This window comes from Phyllobates terribilis, unplaced genomic scaffold, assembly GCF_046119375.1.
Source record: "Phyllobates terribilis strain yellow unplaced genomic scaffold, ASM4611937v1 Scaffold_2__4_contigs__length_985480577, whole genome shotgun sequence".
NCBI classification, from domain to species: Eukaryota; Metazoa; Chordata; class Amphibia; order Anura; family Dendrobatidae; genus Phyllobates; species Phyllobates terribilis.
The window spans coordinates 186,628,177-186,636,051 of record NW_027362762.1 but is presented as its reverse complement, the minus strand read 5'-3'; the positions used below and the strand labels follow the sequence as shown (position 1 = coordinate 186,636,051).

The 7,875-nt window shown below is 40.9% G+C and overlaps 1 pseudogene; it reads left to right on the top strand.

The window, feature by feature from the left end:
- Nucleotides 1-654: 654 nt before the first annotated feature.
- Nucleotides 655-1,669, top strand: LOC141245089 (dead end protein homolog 1-like; annotated as a pseudogene).
- The last annotated feature ends 6,206 nt before the right edge of the window (nt 1,670-7,875 follow it).

Sequence of the window (7,875 nt, the reverse complement as noted above, 5' to 3'; positions counted from 1 at the left end):
AGTCCTTAAAAGGACTGCAATCACAACTATTCCCTACTCCCAAGCTATCTGTATATTTGTGCGAAAATTGGCTTGAAATTAACAAGGTATAGCGCACACAGCAACAGCGGTGCCGTCTAACACGCAGCTGCAGCAGTGAGAAAATGGTGGCGACGGGGAAAATGGCTTGGTCTTATAGGGCAAGGACATGTGACATACACTGCCAATCACACATGCCCTTGCTTGTGTGAAAAAAAGCACTTCGCTCCGTGTGTGCGCTGCTGATAGGCTGACAGATTGCACCTCCCCACTGCAAATGCGGGAAAGAGAAAAAAAAATGGAGATCTTCATTGTTCCTGCAGAGATCCATCCCCTGCCCCTCCCCCCGCCCCGCTGTACACTCAAACTGCGTATTAACATTAATTTTCATCATTACTGAGAAAAAATCCAGTTATGATTTTGGTGCACGAACAGTTATCGAACATAACCTCGAACAGCCGAATTTTTCTCAAATTGTTCGTGTTCGCCGACCGGCTCGAACACCGCCCAAAACAGCTCGAATTTGAGATTGGCGAACAGTTCGAGTAGAACAACGCTCATCTCTACTCTCTACAGACCATCAGCTTGGTATCATGGCTTTATCCAAAGAGACACAGAAACTGCAGGAGAGGAGCCATGGAGCAGGAGGGAGCAGCCAGTGCAGCCTGCGAGCCTCAGATATGGCTCAACTCTGTGAACAGGAAAAATAAAGCTGAACTCATCGAGTGGATGAGGAGCTCTAACATATCACTGGTGCAAGAGAATGGACAAAGAAAATATGGTGGTCCTCATCCAGATTGGGTTGGAGAAGCTCCTCCACATGGTTCTGAAATTTTTATTGGCAATATTCCTCAGGAGATATATGAAGATGCATTAATACCCCTCTTTCAGTCTGTGGGAAAGCTGTATGTGTTTCACTTAATGATGAGCTTCAATGGCCTAAACCATGGCTTTGCTTATGCACTTTATTTCTCAAAACGTATTGCAGATCAGGCCATTGCCAAACTCTGTAGTTATGAAATTCAAGGCGTAAAGACCTTTGTGTGTCGAAGCACCGAGAAGTATGAGCTGATGTTGGACAAGCTGCCATTGCTTATGGAACAAGTTGCACTAGAGGACTTCCTGGGAGAAATGACAGCCGGAGCAGATATGGTTTCCCTCTATGCCAGTCCTTTTACCGAGCTAAAGAATATGGCTGTGGTGAAATACAACTCTCACAGAGAAGCAGCCCTGGCTAACAAAAGTCTGTGTGAAGGTTTCCAGAAACTCTATGGCTGTTTTTTTACTGTGGACTGTCTCCAGCAATCTATAAGACTTAAGATGCAATCTGGCACCTTTGCAAAGCCCAATTCTGTTCTCGCTCTCTCTAACAAACAGGTTATGCTGGAGAAACTTGCACCTACTGCCATCCAGTGTCTTCAGATCCTTTGTAAGAAACTAATGTTTGGGCAGCCAGTCTACCAAATAAAATTCCTGAGATATGGAAATTGTGGATGACTTCGATTTTGGTACTCAGTGCTAATACCAAACCATGAGGTGCTATTCACTGGATATTCCTGGATGGTTGGAGACAAGCTCATTCCCATAGCAGTACCAGCAAGCCAAGGAGATGGTGGCCTCTATCATCATGAAGGAGTTTGTTCGTTGTTGAGGGGACCGACCACGGCTGCTGTCTACCTTGGAAACATTGTGTTGAAGCTTGCAAGGATTAAAAGGTTAAATTGGCAAGTCTGGTTTTTATTCTAAAGATTCTGCAGTGTTTTTTTCTTTTTCTTTGTTATTTATTTGGCCTTACACACAAGTCATGAACCTGCAAAGAATGTTTCCATCTATTTTAGCTTCGTTTTTGTATGTTTTCTCAGTCCGTAAAAGTGGCAGAATACTCTGACAACATTGTTCACAGATATGGTATTGGTCAGCGACCAACTGTGAATAGGTCTGAACACACAACTGGCATACTTTAAATGGAGTATAATATTTGACATGTTCCCCAAAATTTCAGGATTATTACCACAGTAATATGGGATCACGTCTGATGACCACGGTTTTAGACACTGGTCTTGTAATATGCTATTGGTTAGTGACCAGGTGTGAATAGGTTCAACAACACACATCTGTCATACTTTAAATGAAGTGTAATATTTGACACACTCCCAAAAATTTCAGGATTATTACTGAAGTAATATGGGATCACGTCTGATGACCACGGTTTTAGGCACTGGCCTTGTAATAAGCTATTGATCAGTGACAAGGTGTGAATAGGTTCAACAACACACAGCTGCAATACTTTAAATAGAGTATAATATCCGACACGTTCCCTAAAAATTTCTGGATTAGTACCGCAAAAATATCTGATACGTCTGACGACCACGGTTTTAGCCACTGACCTTGTAGCATGGTATTTGTCAGCGACGAAATGTGAGTAGTTTGGAACCACACACAACCGCCAGACTTTAAGTGGAGTATAATATTGAACGCTCCCAAAATTTTCAGGATTATTACCACAGTAATATGGGATCACGTCTGATGACCACGGTTTTAGGCACTGGCCTTTTATTATGCTATTGGCCAGCGACCAAGTATGAATAGGTTGAACAACACACAACTGGCATACTTTAAATGGAGTATAATATCTGACACGTTCCCTAAAAATTTATGGATTAGTACCGCAGAAATATCTGATACATCTGCTAACCACACTTTTAGGCACTGGCCTTGAAATATGCTATTGGTCAGCGACCTGGTGTGAAAAGGTTCAATAACACACAGCTGCCATACTTTAAATGGAGTATAATATTTGACACACTCCCAAAAATTTTAGGATTATTAATGCAGTAATATGGGATCCCGTCTGATGACCACGGTTTTAGGCACTGGCCTTGTAGTATGGTATTTGTCAGCGACCAAGTCTGAATAGTTTGGAACAACACAAAACTGCCAGACTTTAAATAGAGTAGAATTATTGGCACACTCCCAAAAATATGACGATTATTACCACAGTAATGTGGGATCACATTTGATGACCACAGTTTTAGGCAGTGGCCTATTAGTATACTATTGCTCAGCAACCAAGTGTGAATAGGTTGAACAACACACAACTGGCAGACTTTAACTGGAGTGTAATATTTGGCACGCTCCAAAAAATGTGCCGATAATTACCGCAGTAATATGGGATCACGTCTGATGACCACAGTTTTAAGCAATGGCCTATTAGTATGATATTGGTCAGCGACCAAGTATGAATAGGTTGAACAACACACAGCTGCCATACTTTAAATGTAGTACAATATTTTACACATTTCCTAAAAATTTCTCCATTAGTACCGCAGAAATATCTGATACATCACGCTGAAAAAAAAAGAATGGATAGAACCTCCAAAAACATACATTGATCTAATGCCTCTCTGCAAAAATATATAAAACTGAACATGAGGTTCTTAGTTTAACATTCTGATCAGATTGTATGAAGCCCACTGCCACGTCACAGCAAACCTCTTAGTGGGTCCTAATGTTTCCTGCCTCAAAGAACCGGCACCGTGCGCCAACCAGCGACAAAGCACCAGCAGGGCGGGTGGCCTGGTGCCTCACAGAACCCATGCTGCAAGACTGAGTCCCCATGACCCCAGACTGCGCCGCCTCACAAGCACAAAACCACAGAAACAATGACTGACACTGCACCAACACCACATGAAAGGAGCATTGTAACTCACCTTCCTCAAGCTCTCAAGTGAGAACAAAAATAGGGTAGACCATCTTTTCAGTCTCCTGCTAATTAAAATCACCTGTGCCAAATGGGAGGAGTGCACATTCGAAAAAAAGGACAGACCATGCAATACGCTGAAAAAAGAGAATGGACAGAACCTCAAAAAACATGCATTGATCTAACGCCTCTCGGCAAAAATATATAAAACTGAACAAATATGAGGTTTTTAGTTTAACATTCTGATCAGACTATGTCACGGCAAACCTCTTAGTGGGTCCTAACGTTTCCTGCCTCAAAGGATTTTATTAGCAAGAGACTGCAAAGAAGGTCTAGCCTATTTTTGCTCTCACTTGAGAGCTTGAGGAAGTCTATAAACTGTATGCCCATATTAATAGTTTAGATAGGTCAAATGTGGTGACAGATTCCCTTTAAGGGAATTTAATACCTTGAGAATACACCTTTGATACAAATCCCCACTATAAAACCTGAAGCAGTAAACTTTGTGAAAACTGTGTCAGTCTTAAATTTTTGGCCTTGCACTGCAGCTTCAACGTGGATAGCATTAGAATGCAGGCAGCTTCAAACAGGAACAAAGAAAAGTCACAAATCACGATCCCTTACATAAGCTACAGTACATACTTAAATATATGTTTTAATGATTAGTGAGGAAGATTATAAACGTAGGAATACAATGTAGTCAACCATCTTTAGGCTATGTGCCCACGTAGCAGATTTGATGCAGAGCGTTTTTGCCTCTCTCTGGCAGAAAAAAACGCATTTACATGCGTTTTTTCTGCCAGAGAGAAGCGTTTTTTCAGCGTTTTTACATGCGTTTTCGCATGCGTTTTTTCAAGCAGTTTTCCAAGCGATTTTGAGCATCACTTGGAAAAGTGCTTGACAAGTTGGTCACACAATATAAATCCATGCAACTGGCATGTATTTATAATGTGTGAACAACTGATGCTTTAAATGCAGCATCTATAGTAAAAAAGAGAGAATTAAAACATTAAAAATAAAAAAAAACCTGTATACTCACCTCTCCGGTCTCCTCCAGTCTCCTCCCGGCGGCGATCCTGCGATCCTCTCTCTTCGGCGTCCCGCAGTGTACTGTCAGGACCTGCGGTGACGTCATTTAGTCAGTTGATGGTCACGCGACCATCACCTGACCGCCGACGTCAGCGGTCGCGTGACCATCAGGTGACTAAATGACATCACCGCAGGTCCTGACAGTACACCGCGGGACGCCAAGGAAAGAGGATGTGGCCGGGAGCAGACTGGAGGAGACCGGAGAGCAGACCGGGGGCCGCCGGAGAGGTGAATATACAGGTTTTGTTTATTTTTAACTTTTTTATTTCTTTTTTTCACCGCGTGGTAGCCGGGATGAAGAGGAGTTGTAGTCTCCTCTTCATCCCGGGTACCACACGCCGCAAATTCGCGGCCATTGAATTTAATTGAAACGCAGCAAATCCACATATACCTGCGGGTTTGCTGCGTTTCAATGTTCCTCAGTGGCCGCGAATTTGCAGCGTAATCTCGGTAGAAATGGTCATGCTGCGTTTTGCAACGCAATGCGAATTCGGCGCGCAAATTAGCGCATCATGTGCACAGCACATCCGAATTCATATTGCTTTGCATGGCAGACTGTTTTACAAGCGTTTTCGTGGCGTTTTCGCAGCCGTAAAAACGCCGCAAAAACGCTACAAAAGCGCTACGTGGGCATATGGCCTTACTATCATTCATTTTCACAATATTTACCAATATTAGTTATTTTTTACACAATTGTACAAAAACTTACCTTAAAGTATCAGAGAAAGCCTCCACGCCATACTTTGACATGGAATATCCTGCAGTGCAAGGACAAGTCAGTTTTCCAAGGGAACTAGATACATTAACAATACGTCCTTGGGCTTTTCTTACAAGATGCAGTAAATGTACAGTCACATCCACCATGCCAATCAAATTCACATTCAGGACCTTGAGAAAATCTTCCTTTTTGTGCCATTCAGTAGGAGAAGTAACAGGTGCAACCCCTGCATTATTAACCAAGCCCCAGAGCCCTGCAAGGTAGGAAAAACATAAATGACAAAACAAATTATTTAAACTTCATATTTTTCTGCATAGATTAATATCTTATTGGATAACTGAAAACTTGTACTTTTTGTATTAACTTTGCTAACTATGTATCTCAAGATATGTTGTTATTGAGCAGTCATCACATACTGCTGAATCATCTGGGCCCCCCACCAACTCCCCTGTCCATTTTGGTTCTTAGCCCAGAGTTACACTATCGTACTGTCGCAGAGTGCATCTTCTTACAGTCACCACTGTACTTACGAGAGCTTCAATCAGCAAGATATCTTGAGTAAACAGTATTTACTTCATACTGGCTAAACATGAGATACAATTCAGTGTCACACAGTCCGTGTGCTGCTGACATAACACATTCAGGAAAGAAGAGAAAAACACAGGAAGTAAAAAAATAACCAACAATTGAGAGCTTCCCTTTCCACATTACAGCAAGCATATAACTTTACACACTATCGCCATCTGCTGTCTGGTTAGTTTAAAGTCCTCCTTTCACTTATAATAAGTCCTAATCTGTTGCATATGCCAACACCCTTTCTCAACAGTAAGGACTTATTCAATCAAACCCAACTTTTTTATTAGTCTCTGGCGTTTATCAGCATTCAACGCCTTTGTGAAGATGTCTGCTGTCATTTCTTCAGTAGGACAATACTCTAACTTCAAGACTCCTTGTTCCTGATGATCTCTCAAGAAATAATATTTCACATCAATATGCTTGGTTCTTGGATTGACTTTTTCCATTTGAGCAAGAACAAGACATCCTTGATTGTCCTCTTTCAGTTTTGTTGGTTCCAACTGTGGTTGTCCTAATTCTGTCAACAATTGTCTTAACCACAGTACTTCTTGACTCGCATGTGCTGCGGCAACATATTCTGCTTCTTTTGAAGACAGTGTCACAATTGACTGTTTCTTACTTGTCCAACTTATTGATCCACCTGAGAGAAAAAAAATATGTCCACTGGTAGATCTTCTGTCAGTTGGATCTCCCGCCCAATCTGCATCAACATATACTGTTAAAATGCAATTATCACTTGTGGGTAATTTCAGCTTAACATTGCTAGTTCCTTTCAAATAACGCATTACTCTCTTCACGGCATTCCAATCAGCTTTATTTGGTTTTGATACCTTTCTACTCAGGATTCCTACTGCTGCTACGATGTCTGGTCTTGTAACGGTCGCTAGATACAGTAGTTTTCCTATTGCTGTTCTGTATTCTTCATTATTTGGTAGCATATTTTTTTCACTGTTCATCTCTTTGAGATAATTAGTTTCCATTGGAGACTTTACTGTTTTTGCATCCTTTAATCCAAATTTTTCTGTTATGTCTTGAATCATGTGATTTTGATTCAGTAGGAAACTTCCGTCTTCTTCTCTTTCTACCTGTATTCCTAGGTACTGTTTTACATTTCCCAAGTCTTTGATTTTGAAATGTTGCTTCAGGATTTTTAGAATGTTTTCTTTATCCCTTTCTTGTTTAAAACAAATCAAAATGTCGTCTACATATATGAGTACATAAATCCATCTATTAATCAGCCTTTTTGTGTATAAGCATGGATCAGCTTTGCTTCTTTGAAATTTTTCATTTGTAAGTACTTCCGTTATTTTGTCATTCCATGCTTTAGCTGCTTGCTTTAAACCATATATGCTTTTCTGTAGTTTGCAAACTTTGTTTGGATTTCTTTCATCTTTGAATCCTGGAGGATGTTCCATGTAAATGTCTTCTGTTAAATCTCCATTCAAAAAAGCTGTCTTTGCATCCAGATGTCTCAGTTCCATCTGTTTCATTGCTGCAACTGTAAGTAAAGTTCTTATTGTAGTGTGTTTGACAACTGGAGCAAATGTCTCATCATAGTCTTCTCCATATTTTTGAGAATACCATTTAGCTACGAGTCTTGCTCGGTATCTTTCAGCTGTGCCATCTGTTTGGTATTTTACTTTAAAATCCATTTACATCCTATGGCTTTTCTTCCTTCTGGTAAATCTGCTAGTGTCCATGTATTTGAATCATGCATGGATTTAATTTCTGTTTCTGCTGCTTCTATCCATTTATTAGCTTCTTCTTCAGGAAG